Raw genomic sequence first — 14,107 nt, forward strand, 5'->3', positions numbered from 1 at the left:
GCTAGTGAGCAACAGGACAGACTGACACCTTGACTAGAAACTTTCCCTTAAATCTCAACAGAACAGGAGCTCCTCAGGCTTTGCTTGCTGATGAACAATGGAGGAATGTTTTATGATGGAAAAAAAGTTGGTTTTTTTGTTATGCAACTTAACAGCAATAGGTTATCAAAGACGTATGTGCCCCAAATAAAGCTGGCACTGTATTTCAACTACGTAGCAAAATAGCTGTGCAGCATATTATTGTCCTGTGCCTCATAGGACAGGCTTGCTGCCAACTGGGTCATACAATATTCAACAAACCAGACTCCAGAAAGGATGCTAGATTCCTCCCAGCAGCACCTATCCTTGAAGCAATCAAATATACTTAGTGAGTATAGTGATGGATTTTCACTTTATTAACAAATTGTGCAAACGGGTTTGATCAGCAGATAACTTCATACTCAGCCGGGAATTTCTAATTCATGTAAACCCTTCAGCTCATGCTACTGCCAAAAAAGAACAGCTGGAAGAGGAACAGTCTGTTTGTAGGCTCCCTGGACTTGGGTTGGATACACTATCCATTAAACACAATCAACACCAGGCTTATTACGACTTCTAAGTAGTTTTTGCATAAAAACTAAGAGCACGATACATTCAAAACTACACCAAAACACACAAGTATTCCCTTCTTCCAAGAGGAAGAAAAAAAAAGAGTATGAGGTTCTGCTATGGTTTGGAAAGCAGTGCCATGAGCAGAGGCTTCGAAAGCTCACATCTGGCTGAGGTCTTTCTGAACTCACTGCAGAGCCTCCCATGCACTCATGGACAGGGTTATGGCTCCATTCCTAGCCACAAGCTCCATATCACTTCCAGGAGCTACTGCTTGGGAAATACAGACCAAATCTTTCACTCTGATCCCACAATCTGTGCTCCAATCCTTTTTTCACAGCTACACTGAAATCTCAAATAGAATTTGCTGTTTGCATTCCCACAGCTAACAGGATAATGGTGAGAAATACTTCCTCATAAATATAACTTCTACCTGCTGGTGTGTCATTCAAACTGTAGAACAGTTCACAGAGTATTAATAATCCCCTAAAACAACTGGACTGATAATTGGCTTTGAGCAATTTCAGAAAACTCATTCCCATCACAGTGGTTGCTGTTCTCTTTCATTCAGCATGAGCATCTGGCAACAAGTGATTTCACTGAGTAATCTTGGCAAAACTTGGAGACATTGTTTTGAATTTCCTTCACAACTTCTCAATGCCCAACTGTACTAATAGCCGAAGAGAAGCTACTCTTGTGGGTCTATCCTGACCCCATGATAAATATATCTAGTGGTCCACATGGCTCTTTTTAACCATTTCAACATTTGCTTAAATTGTTAACAATTAAATGACCATGCTCTACACAGTGATTTGCTGGTAATCCAGGCAAGAGCAGCCAGTACTTAACACACATGAATACATCTTTTGAGCCAAACAATATCAAGAAGTACTAACACTAGATAAAATACACCTAAAATCTGTAAAATTATCTGCAGATAGTTCCCTAGAGCCTTATGCCATTTCTCAGAAAGGAGTTACAATGACAGTTTTGAAAGCATCATCTCTCACCCATCCCACACACCACGAGTCTGCAAAGAAAAAGTCAAAGGAATATGAGCATTTGTTTTGACTTTTTCAAATGACAAAACAATATAATGAATGGCATTAGCTCTTTCCTGTAGTAACTGACGAGCCAAAGACAAAGAAAGGAATGGTAAGAGCAGTAGGAATCAAAAGTCAATGCAAAAAGCCAGGGCTGCCGATAAGCAACTATTTATAATGCAGAACACACAAAAGGTCAGTGCTGTTGAGGCAGAAGGACATATCCTTCATCCTTGACCTACATTGTTAGAATTACTTGATGTCTCAGTCCCTTCATGTGTCCCAGAAAATTTACACAAGGTAAAGTGTAGATATTAGCCTGTCCTTTTGGTAGTCCTTCTTGTAATTCTTCTAATGCCCAAATTCCTCCAGTACTGTTTGTGTGACTAGAGGACCAGCACAAATGACTACCAGTCACTTGTGTATGAACTGCACCAATGGAGCAAAACATAGACTGACATTCCTCTTTCCCCAGAAAATACCTATTTTCTGTCCAGTAATTGCCTTAATGAATACAGTTGTTTGTTCAGCCTTCCTGTTCTTCTCTATTAGCAAGTTTCCACCTCCAATGGTGTTACACTTTTATTGGCTTCTGCAGCTCTGCCCCCCTCTCAGGGATGGACACACAACCCATAGGCTAAATCATCATCTGCTTCTCTGGTATTAGAGATCACTGATTGCTGAGTTCATCTACATTAGCCCAAACTCAGAGAGACTCCAATTTCTGCTCAGCAGAAGCAAAGAGAGAGGGGCTGGTGAGGAACAGAGGATGGCAGCTGTTTTCACAGGCTGCTGAATGCTCAGCTGAAGCTGAAGCCACAGCTGCCATCTCTGCCTGAGCATATCCAGCACTTTCCCCAAGCTGGTTTCAGCCTGTGTTGTCTGAAAGGCTCCACAAGACAAGCCTGTAAACAAGCACAATGCTTCTGACCAGATATTTTAATAACATTTTGCAAGAGTACCTATCTGTATTCTTAGGATAGGGAGTGATCAGAGTATCTGGAAAATACCAGTCTACTGGGATACGAAGCAACAATGAAAAGTCCCAAGAAGAGAGAGCTGTATGACCTTCAGGTCCTGAAGCCACAGCTGAGGCTGTTGCTCTGTGGTACAGCTCAGTCTTAATGGGAATGAATGTACTTCTCTATTTTCAAGATATTTGGTCAGAGCAGGTGTCTGAGATGTAGAAAGTGGAAAGGATAATTCTTCTCTTGCCCAGAAAGCCGCATTTCTGCTTCTTGTAAATGGGATTGTATATACTAACAGTTCACACGAACAGTCACAGACTTTTGCAGGATCAGGTTCCCTGGCAGAAACCTTTTAGAAGTTTAAAAACTCCCAACAAAAAAGTAACTGGTGAGAGATAGCTCTTCTATTTCAGCCCTAACAACAAACTGTGCCAGTCCTTTTTTTACTGACAGCTTACTTTTTGTTTTCACCGTCCAGCATTAGTAAATGAAACACAAACTGCAATACAAACAACCAGTATGTGTACCAACCACTCACATATAAAATGAGTGGGTGAATGACATCATCTATTTGATGCAAAAAAAATCATCTTTCTATTCCCTCTATTTTTACATGCTGTTGCACTGACAGGCTGCTAAAAAATACTGCAACTAGTATGCCATTTGGAAAGCATAGCAATGCAAGCCACTGACAAAATCAGTCCTACACTAACAAAAATATTTCTACTCCTAACATAGTTCTATCCATAAAACACTATAATCTTTACCAAAAAAAATTTTGAAAATTTGAAATCAGTATGAAAATACACTACTAGATGCAATTCAAATTACATTTGAATTTTTTAATAATGTTGAGGAAGCTGGTTTTTTACCATGTTTTAGTCCAGTCACCTGAAACATCCTTAAACAAATCATTACTCTTGGTCTTAAACATGTTATTTTGATTACTGGCCACCCAATGTTCAGTTATGTGTTCACATAAATGTCCACTTAAGACAGTGGAAACCAAATGCTTCAGAGCCTATAACTTCAGCCTTTCCAACAACCATTAGTTCTCCAGGCTTTCATTTCCAGTCTTCCTACCTGTACATATTCCATTTTGTTCCACAAATTATCCAGAATCTGTATGCAGTCCCTGGCTCTTGATCCTTCAACCTCTTCTCCTTTTCTGCATGATTTAGCAAACTGAAACACTAAACACATTCTAACACTGTAAAAAACTTCTTCTCTCTTCTAATTGAAGATCTCCTGTGATTAACTTGGCTCCCCATTTCCTTGGGTTTGAAATAACATTCAAACAATAAGCCAAAATTATTTTTAAAAAACTGCAACTCCCACATCAGCAGAGAAAACAGGAGCATGACTATAGAAGGTTCTACATGAAGATTCCCATTATACCATTCAATGTCAATGTGAACAATTAGTCAGGAGGAGTCTCTCCTCCTAAATCCCATGTTTTTTCCTTTCAATGGATGGATTTTTTTATTCACAGTGGCTCCACAAAGCTCCCTTGGGCTTTTATGGAGAAAGCTCTTCATCTTCACCTGCAGTAATAGAACAGGAGAGGAAAAGAGATCTGCAATGGTTTTCACAATACACCTCATAACCTTAATAAAAGATTAACTTTTTGTATTTGAAAAAAAAAGCAATAGAGCAGGCCACAACAAACACATGGGTACAACAATAAATAACATTACTTTTCACATGATGGCATTAAGTGCACTCATCTATCCCACTAGCTGGATCAAAGATACAAGGGCCAAACGTATTGCTTAATTCCCCTGTATGCCAGTTACAGGTCTTATACCATTATACACCATAAGCCTGAAAAATCATAGATCGTAGAAATATTAAGGGTTGGAATGCACTGTAATGATTATCCAGCCCCAATCTCCCCTGTCATGCACAGGGACACCTCCCACTCGACCAGGCTTCTCAAGGCTTTGTCCAACCTCGCCATAAACACTTCCAGGCCTGGGGCATCCACAGCTTCCCCGGACAACCTCTTTCACCACACTCATGGTAAAGAATTTATCCTTATATCTAACCTAAATTTCCCCTCTTTCAGTGTGTACCCATCACTCCTTGCCTGTCACTACAGTCTCTGATAAAGAGTCCCTCTGCAGCTTCCCTGCAGCCCTCCTTCAGATACTGGCAGGTTGCCATGAGGTCTCCACACAACCTGCTCTTCTCCAGGCTGAGCAGCCCCAACTTTCTCAGCCTGTCTTTTTAGGGAAGGAGCTCTGGCCCCTTTATCAGCTTTGTGGCTTCCTCTGGGCTTACTCCAGCAGTTCCATGTCCCTCTTAAATTGGGGACACCAGGGTTGGACACAGTGCTCCTGGTGGGGTCTCACAGGAGGAAAACAGAGGGGCAGAATCCCCTCTCTTGACCTGCTGGCCACACTCCTTTGGATGCAGCCCAGGATTCCCTTGGCTTTCTGGGCTGGGAGCACTCACTGCTGGCTCAGGGTGAGTTTTTCATCAGCCACCACCCCCAAGTCCCTCCCCACAGGGCTGCTCCCAATCACTTCTCTGCCCAGCCTGTGGGTGTGCCTGGGATTGCCCCAGTGCAGGTGCAGGACCTTGCACTTGGCCTTGCTGAGCTCCCTGAGGTTAGCATGGTCCCACCTCTCAAGCCCGTCCAGGTCCCTGTGGATGCCATCCCTTCTCTGCCCTGTGTCGACTGCCCCACCCAGCTCAGTGTCACCAGCAAACTTGCTGAGACTGCCCTGGATCCCACTGTCCACGTCCCTGACAAAGGTGTGGAACCGTGTCAGCCCCAGGACTGACCCCTGAGGGGCACCACTCAGCACTGGTCTCCATGTGGACAAGGAGCTGTTGACCACTACTCTGTGTGTGTGGCCATCCAGCCAGCTCTTTGCTCATCAAGTGGGTGATCCATCAATCCATGTCTCTCCAATTTACAGACAAGGATGGCCTGCAGGACAGTGTCAAACTGCATAAGCCCATGTAGACAATATCAGTTGCTCTGCCCCTGTCCAGCAAACCTGTAGCTCCATCACAGAAGGTCACCAAATTTGTCAGGCAAGACTTCACCTTTGTATAAAGCCATTCCAGCTTTACAATGATGTAAAAAGCAAATATTCTTGTTTCTCTCGCTTTGAAGCAAGTTAGCCACGCCCCTCACACCACTTAAAGAGGTGGATGCCATGCTTCCTTACTGTCAGCACCAGCACCTCTGTGGTCAGCCAGAGCCCTGAGAACCATCAAGCAGAACCCACTGTAGTCAACCCACTTGTGTGTGCCTTGCGGTGGATGAAATTACATGCCACCAAAAAAATCTGGCTGTAGTACAACCAAAGAAATGAATTTTCTCAAAGCTATCCATTATTTCAAGGAAATTAGTTGTTCAAACAAAATACTTACCTAAGAACCAGAGGCACAGGCTTCTTAACAACAGTGACTTCTTTTTCTGACATGTTTTCTCAACTGATATGGCCATCCTAATTAAAGTACCTCAGAGCTTAAGATACCAGAGCTCATCATGCAGTTCCACAAAAATAGCCTTTCTCACAGGGAAGTGGAGGGCCGTTTCTCCCCCTCTGAGGCTGCAGTCCCTCCGTGCTGTACACACTGTCCTGCACAGCAGAACTGGCTGTGGTGTACAGCCGGCCAGCCTGACCGTATCACGTAACAAGCACCTCTCCTGTGCAGTGTTTGTTAGCAACACCCAGCACGAGCAGACCCAGAGGCACACTGCCGCTCTCCAAAGGTCAGAAATCACAGCTGAAAAGTGTAAAGCACTGTCTCACACACTCTTTCTGATCCTACCGCAAAAACACTGCAGCTGTAAGATAAGCTCATTCACACATGCTGGACCAGTAGGCTGGCACTATTTGCAACAAGCACCAGCCCGTAACATTTCAGCTGCATGTGTTGCAGTTATACGTGTGCCTCAGCCAAAACCTGCAAACAGATTATAGAAAAAGAGTAGGATTTCCCACTGCACCCTGCAAATCATTCCTTCAGGTGGCTCAACGCACCTGTTTTATACCCTAACCCAGCCAGGACTCAGCCTACAAGACCAAAGCCCCAGCATAAGCGCAGCTCACCAGGCTTGATCTATGTGTGCTATGAAAGAGATGGCCGGGTAGAGTCCTGACCATGTTGTATTCTATTCTGTTTATTTAACATCTGACAGTCCTTAGAGCTACTCTGTCTGACTGTGAACTGCCACAGTCATTACGAAAGCTATGGTTTTCTTAGAGGTTTCTTTTTAAGTAAAAGTTCCACAGTGCTCCCCCGATATACTCTAACAGGCTCAGAGATAAAATGCAATCAAAACCCAAAGATACAGCAGCTTTTAATTGCTCTTCTCTCAGTCCTTGCATCAGATCTTCCTTACTCTTGGCAGAACAGGTAAAGTTTGGTCCCAAACCAAACCACAACCAGTCTTCTTCAACCCAGGCAAAGCAAGGGACAAGAACCACCATCTAGAAGGAATCCTGCTTCGTTTTCACTCACTTTCTATAGCATCACATAAAGCCATTAGCAATGCCACAAACCATCAAAATACCAAACAGTTAATGCTGTTCTGGATGAAAACAGTAAACAAGGCATTGCTAAGAACAATTATAAAGAAGCTTATAACATGGCTCTTGAGCAAACACAGATTAATAAATATTCCATAAAAAATTTAAACAATATTTGCAGTCATGCAATAGAGCCCAACTCATTCTCTAGGCAGCACTAAGATAACACATGTATGAAAAAAAAGAAACATGAAACATAGCAGAAATCAGGCTTCTTGCTGCAGCTGGGAAACAAGCGCGTAAGGCAGAAACTGACTGCATGCTCATCGAACTGAGACAGCTGGAACAGAATGTGATGGTTCTTTCAGTCTGTTTCTTCTCTCCTACAAGCTGTACTTAATGGCCAGACTATCCCCAAACTCCAACAGGCACAAAGGGAGTTGTTTGGCTATACCAATAAGACTGTAGAGATGCACTGTGTATGGATTAAAACCCAAAACCTTTGCATATTGGTCAGGCACAAAGATATCTGTTCACAGGACTAACACAGGTACAGTTTCTACAAACCATCAACTCATCCTACAGATTTACTGCAATATGGAGCTTTACTGACCCTGTTTTCTCTTGAGGTAGTAAAAACTCAAATTCTATTTAAGTGTTTGAATGCTGTAACATTATAGTTGTTATTAATAAGGTCTTTCCAGCTTTCCCTCAGAGCTGTTGTCTGTTAACTACTGACTTTTTTTGTATAAAATTACTGTTGAGCATCCAAAAGAATATTTCATGTTCGGACTGACCAATTACAGAGTTTGAAGACCATAATGGATTTGTGAGAGTATTTAAACAGCTTTTGAAGTTCTAAATATTATCTTCATTTCTGTTAATGCCCTATTTAAATGCAAATGATTATTTGTTTTTATGTTTTCATGTATCACCTTTGTTCTCGAATTACAAGCAATAAGCTTATTAAGTGATCAGAGACAGCAATCTGCTGCCTTAATGAGCACAAAGCCAGCAAAGCATCTTTGCTTTGCGCATTCTGAGTTCAGTTTCACACACTTGGAACCCACCCTCAGTAGTCACTCTGTCCCTGATGCAGAGGCCAAGCAGGTCTAGCGCTGTAATACACTAATGCTCTGAGTCTCACTAAATGGCTACAGAAAAGGAGAAATGGGGAAGCATAAATCATTCCACACCAACAGAATGGGTGCTGTGTTTATCCTCCTAATGCACAGAGGTTAAAATTTTCTGCTACATTTACCAGAGTTTCATATCCTCTCACCAGCAGCCACAGTGCAGAGGTTTTTGTCTCTCCAGTGTTCTCCATGCAGCCCTGTATCACCTTCCCCCACAGGACCATGATCCCACAGAGTGGATCCCTTCCACAAAATCCAGCCACTAGCATGGGCACAGCAGGACAAAAGACTGCGTTGCAGACTGTGAAATTACAAGCAGGAGTACTTTTATAACTCAAATTTATAAAACTGAACATTATTTAGTAGGTATGGGGGTTGGCATAGCAGTCTGGATCTCTTGGCAAGTCAAAAGATAAACATAAATGGTTTAAATTAGCATGGTAAGTATGAATAGCATGGCAGATGGAGTTTTAAAACTCAGAAATGCTTGATTTGTCATGTAGTCCTCCAGATATTGAATATATGGCAACAGACTGGGGCCATAATACATCTGAAAAGTTACTCTAACCCAACCGTCTGTGCACAAGCATCCACCACCAATTGTGTCTTCCAGCAATTATTCCATCAGAAAGAGTGATTTTCATTATCTTTTACATCCTCACAACACTGCATGTCTTTAATGCCCAGCAAATAGCAAGACACATTATATTGTTCAAGTGAGACATTAAGTGCCACCCTGTTACAAGCCATCCTGCTACTGTGAAAGTATTTATGAATTTTATACTAACTTATTAATAATGAAGAAATAACTAATTTTAGTGATTAAGGTATTTTCAATAGAATACATGCTCTCTAAAGGTCAGTAAAATATGTGTTTGAATATATTTTCAATTCATAATCTCCAGTACACGTGATATTGACAACATTCATCTCTGTCAGAAAACAGCCTTTACAATTTTCTGGGAAAAATTGTTTCTCATACACTGAAAACCAGCTCTTTGGTAAGAGGACACTTGTTCCATCTCTCATGAACTAAAATAATGTGTAAACAAACACCCACCTCATACAAAGATTTAAACTAGGATTCATATACGGTAAAGGAAGATTTCCCTAGTGATAAACAGTTTGAGCACAAAGTGTTCCTTCAAGTCCTGACATAAATCTGTTCCTGCCAAGCTAGTATCTCATTGCATCAGCCTTTTGCCTTCACCACACCGAAGTAGCAGCCCTACTACCTCTCTCCCTGTTTTCTTCAATCTGCCCTCTCCCCAGAATTGTCTTTCCATCCCACAAACATATGGTAACAAGAAAAAAGAAAAACCTTTTATTTAAAAGAAATATGACTCTCTAGCTAACCTATCATTGAAGGACTCCCATGTGGGCTGAGTAGACTCATTATTACTACTGGTAGCCTTGCCCTTCTTTACTCCACCAGCTTTACCCCCCCTTCTTCATATTCCTATAATTTTTATTATTTTGTAATGCTTTCAAAATGCTTTGATATGTACCTTAAGATTGCAAGATCCTCAACTGGGCTGAATGCAAGCAAGTGCTGTCATGTCTGATAAAGCACTTATTTTTCAATAAGAGAAAAAAAATTCAAAGCATCTCTGCCTACATCACTTCCTCAATAACAAATATTTGCAGCTTCTACTTTATTCGTGGAAATCTGGTATTTCAAATAAGATACAGGATGCTATATTTATTCCATTCAATGCTCCTTTCAATAGCACAAGATAAAACACAATTTCTGCAGCAAAAGTTTCATTTAACAGGAGCAAGGCCTAGCTCCAGTTAATATAAGCACTTAGACGTGCATATAGTCAGGCAAAAGAGACCCTGCAAGTGGAAGTTATGGTCTAAAAGGACAACTATATACTCATACTTCCTTAGTCTCCAGTTCATGAAAAGGAATGGTACCAATCTGTAAATGGCAGATTTGCCTTCAGAGGTTTTGACCATTCCTTACTGGAAGAGGGCACAAGAGGTCATATACAGTACTACATGCCACTTCAGTTTGTAAAGATGTCTAGAACTGAGCTCTATAGATTTCCCCAACAACCACCAGTGTGGCACAAACACCCATGGGAGCAGTGCTGTGGGCTGCCTCTACAGAGCCCTTGATTTTTTACACCTGAACAGCGCTACACTGTGCTGTGCAAATACAACAAGACCGGGAGAGGAACAGCCCATGGTAACGGAAACAATGATTGACCATACTTAGAGAACTTAAAAATATTTGGTGGGCATCTATAACTTTTCTGGACATTAGTCTAAGTTCCAGCAGTTATATATTTGATAAGAGTACCACTATCACTTACTGGCAATGCTAGAAATTACTCCTCAGAAGGACTGCAAGCTGTCTTGTTTGTCAATCCTTCATCATTATTAGAACATGCTAACATCATGAATTAACACGGCAAGTAGCAATTCTAGTAATGCAAGACTGAGACATGGTGGAGATGAAAGACATCACATTCCTATTCACACAGCTCAAGTTGTCTGAATAACTTTCAGTATTACCTACATTTATCACTCACAGCCACAAGACATCTCAATTGCAATGTACTTTAATCTCAATATTTAAAATAGCATCTTTTAAATAAACACCGGCATTTAAATGTATCTTACCAAATCTCCTTAAATTGATTCTATGCCCAACTGCATTTTCATTGCTGATGAGAGCAACCAAGTTATGCTATAGTTAGGAGTATTTTAGATTTAAGCTAAAAAGATCTTGACAAATAACTTCAATTTTTCGTATCAGTATATACTTGTTTAAAGCATTAAAAAAATGGGATCCAACTCAAGTGGTGGGTTACAGTTTTTTAATTGCTTCATTCTTACTTCTGACACAATCGTGACCAGAAAGCTGACCAGGTGTGGGTCTTCAGTAGTTGCAAAACAAAACGAAAAGCCGTGACTGAACACCATAAAGTTAATAATACACTATACCTTAAACAAAATATACTATACTGAAAAGATGAGTAACTAGTTCACATCTACTCACTGGATCTCCAGCATTAGTCCTGTGAGAGTTTGCAACAAGTTTTACTGAAGAAGTTACTATGATAAAACACTAGTTACTCCTATGCTAAATAACCGCTCTGTTTGCACACTTCTGCTCAAAACGTTTGCAGTATTTATTTTTCAAAACATTCTCTATTTTTTTATCCTATGCAATACTTACAAAACAATAAGAAACAAAATTATGGACGAACGGCATTGAAAAAAAAAAAAAGAGGTCGGAATTGCAGGGATTGTATAAACTGGAATAAATCATACAGAAGAAAAATTCTGATTAGGTCTGTTAGAGCGGAGAAGATTGCGACGCTGGCAGCTAAACGACCATTCTTGCTCTGCTTTAAAAATCCAAATCCACACAGAAAGAGGGTTTCTCTGAAGAAAACTGTTTCTCCAGATCTCCGAGGCTAGGCTTCTCTTCCCCGGCACCCCATCCATCACCCACAGCATGGGACGTGACAGGAATTCTCGCCCCCCGCCCGCCGTCCCAGCCCCGGCCAGAGCTGACGCCGCGGTCCCGGCCCGTCTCCGGCGCCGCACTGCCCACAGCAGCGGGACACGGGTGGATCCGCTCCTGGAGCGGCTCCGACACCGGCCGGGACCGTGGGGCAAGCTCGCAGATCCCCCGCCGATCCCGGGCGACGGGAGGTGAAGCCGGACAGGAGCCGGACCCCGGCCCGTCGCCCCCTGGGGCGAGGAAGCCGCTGGGCGGCCGCGCCAGGCGGGAGGCGGGCGGCGGGGAGCGGCGCGGAGCCGCCGCCCGGTACTCACCGACTCGCTCGGAAACTTCCCCCAAGTTTCGGCGGCGCGGCGGGCGGCAGCGGACGTGCCCCCCCGCGGCGGGCGCCGGCACCATGGGAGCGCCTCAGCGAGCGGCCGCCGCGGCCGGCCCCAACTCCTGGGGAGGCAGCGACCGTCATAAAACGCGAGCGAGAGCGGCGGGGCGGCGGGCTGAGCCCGCACTCCTCCCGCGGGGCGGGGCGGGGCAGGCGGAGAACAGAGCGGAGCGGAGTGGAGAGACGGAGGGAGGGAGGGAGGATCAGCACAGGGCGGCAGGCAGCGCTCCCCAGCACCCCTCCCCATACACCGTGCCCCGGCGGCGGCGGCAGCAGCAGCGGCGTTGGCACTCGCTTCGCTTGCCGCAGCCCGCTCTGTGCCTGTCCTGCCCTGCCGGGGCGCGGGGCACTCAGCGGCCATCGCCGCGGACTCCTCGTCCTCTTTCACCGCGGCAGCTGCCGGCCCGGCCGCCGCGGGGCGGGGGTCAGAGCGCCGAGGGGGACGGTGTCTGGCGGGGTGGTGGGGCGGCTCGGCGCGACTCGGGGATCGCCGCCGCCCAGCCCGAGCCCCGGCCGGTGCCGGCACTTGGGCTGCGCCGCGGGGCTCCGTCTAGACGGGGACGGCGGCTACTGCAACGCGCATCCCGGCCGGACGGGCGGGAGCGCGGCCCCGGCGCCAGCTCCGCGCTGTGGGATCAGTCCCACCGGCGATGGCTATCGGGGCGAGTTCCGGGCTTCTGGCCCAGCCTGAAGCAGGGGCTCAGCAGGGCTGGCAGTTGTGTTTGTGTTCAGGATCGACGAACACGATTTTAGGGGGTGAAGGGGGTGTCACGGGCACGGCTGCCTGGTGGAAGGGATAGCACCTTTCGCGGCCAGGTGTGTGGCAGTGCAGTACAGGGCTAAGTAGTGGGAGTGTAGAAGGTAGCTACAGGAAAACGGAGAGCGTCTGCCAGGGATTGTCTTAAAATAATTAAAGATTTATCTTCTGAAAAACTGTTTAGGAAAGAAATAATTAAAAAGGAGCATACCGTCATCAGTTTATTTAGGTATCATTTGCATTGACGAAGTACCGAAGACAGACCCACATGTGCAAAGGTGACCTAAGCAGTGATACATTGATCTTTAAGGCCCTTGCGGGACCCCTGTCGTGTGTGTGGTCCCACCTTCAAAATAGCTCAGCATCTGGCTTCCTGGTAAAACAAAGGTGGGACAACAGCCCCACAGATCAGCGTTGTGAGAGTTTCACAATCATTCAGTAAGTCACAAAGCCTGCTCTGAAATTAACTGGGAATAGAAGAGAATTGTATCTCACCCAGGCTTTCTCCTGTGCTGGGTGTACAGGAATAGCAGTGCCGGCATATGGAAGTTGTTTGACTATGATGGCTGGGAACAGTTGCTGGCCCCTCTGGCTGCTCAGGTCGGTGCTGCCCTTCCCTTCCTATTGAACCAGATGCTCCCAGACTGAAGCTGCTTGTCTTATGAGGCTGGTGTTCCTCAAAGACTGACCTGCGAGCAGCAAGTGATCTGTCTTCAACTGCGCTGTTGATCCAGCTTCCTCTGCCCAGAACAAACAAAGTGATTCCAGGGGGCTGAAGATGTGTATCTGGGGTGAGGTGGATCATGAGATGTGACCTCATCAGCTTCCAATTCACTTAAGGGAATTGAAATCTCACATATTGACAAGTATATGATGAAAATATTGCTTTTGAGGTTTTAAACTAAGGGCACACAGATTCATCTTCTTTATTCCCACCAGAACTTATCATCTCTTGCCATTTCCTCATTCAAAATCACAGGAACAGATTTTTTTAAACAGTATCAAACAATACCATTGTTTTTGCATTAATATATGTGCAAAGGACCTTAAGTTCCACTTCTTACCACTGGTCAGGGAATTCGTACCCACATCTCCCAGGAGATGCCTGTGCTGCCAAACCAGTGGTTGTTATTCAGGCCTTTCATTCTTACCGTTTGTGCTGAAGCTATGGCAAAGCACGATTAATAACTCAGTGTGTTAGAAGTTGCAACCACAGATCTGATCCGGGCCCTACAGTCTTGTGTTTGAAGCACTGTGATAAA

At 44.4% G+C, this 14,107-nt stretch overlaps 1 protein-coding gene across 3 annotated transcripts in view; it reads right to left on the bottom strand.

Moving 5' to 3' along the window:
* GHR (growth hormone receptor) overlaps positions 1 to 14,107 on the bottom strand; it is a 150,134-nt gene that overhangs the window by 106,377 nt on the left and 29,650 nt on the right. The window contains exon 1 of one of the 3 annotated variants that reach the window (XM_059873612.1): positions 12,024 to 12,175. The exons of the other annotated variants lie outside the window; for them this stretch is intronic. The gene's annotated coding sequence lies outside the window, so the exon portion shown is untranslated. Of the gene's footprint in view, positions 1 to 12,023; positions 12,176 to 14,107 lie in introns of those variants that run through there. 3 annotated transcript variants of the gene reach the window in all.

Source organism: Haemorhous mexicanus, chromosome Z, assembly GCF_027477595.1.
Source record: "Haemorhous mexicanus isolate bHaeMex1 chromosome Z, bHaeMex1.pri, whole genome shotgun sequence".
NCBI lineage: Eukaryota > Metazoa > Chordata > Aves > Passeriformes > Fringillidae > Haemorhous > Haemorhous mexicanus.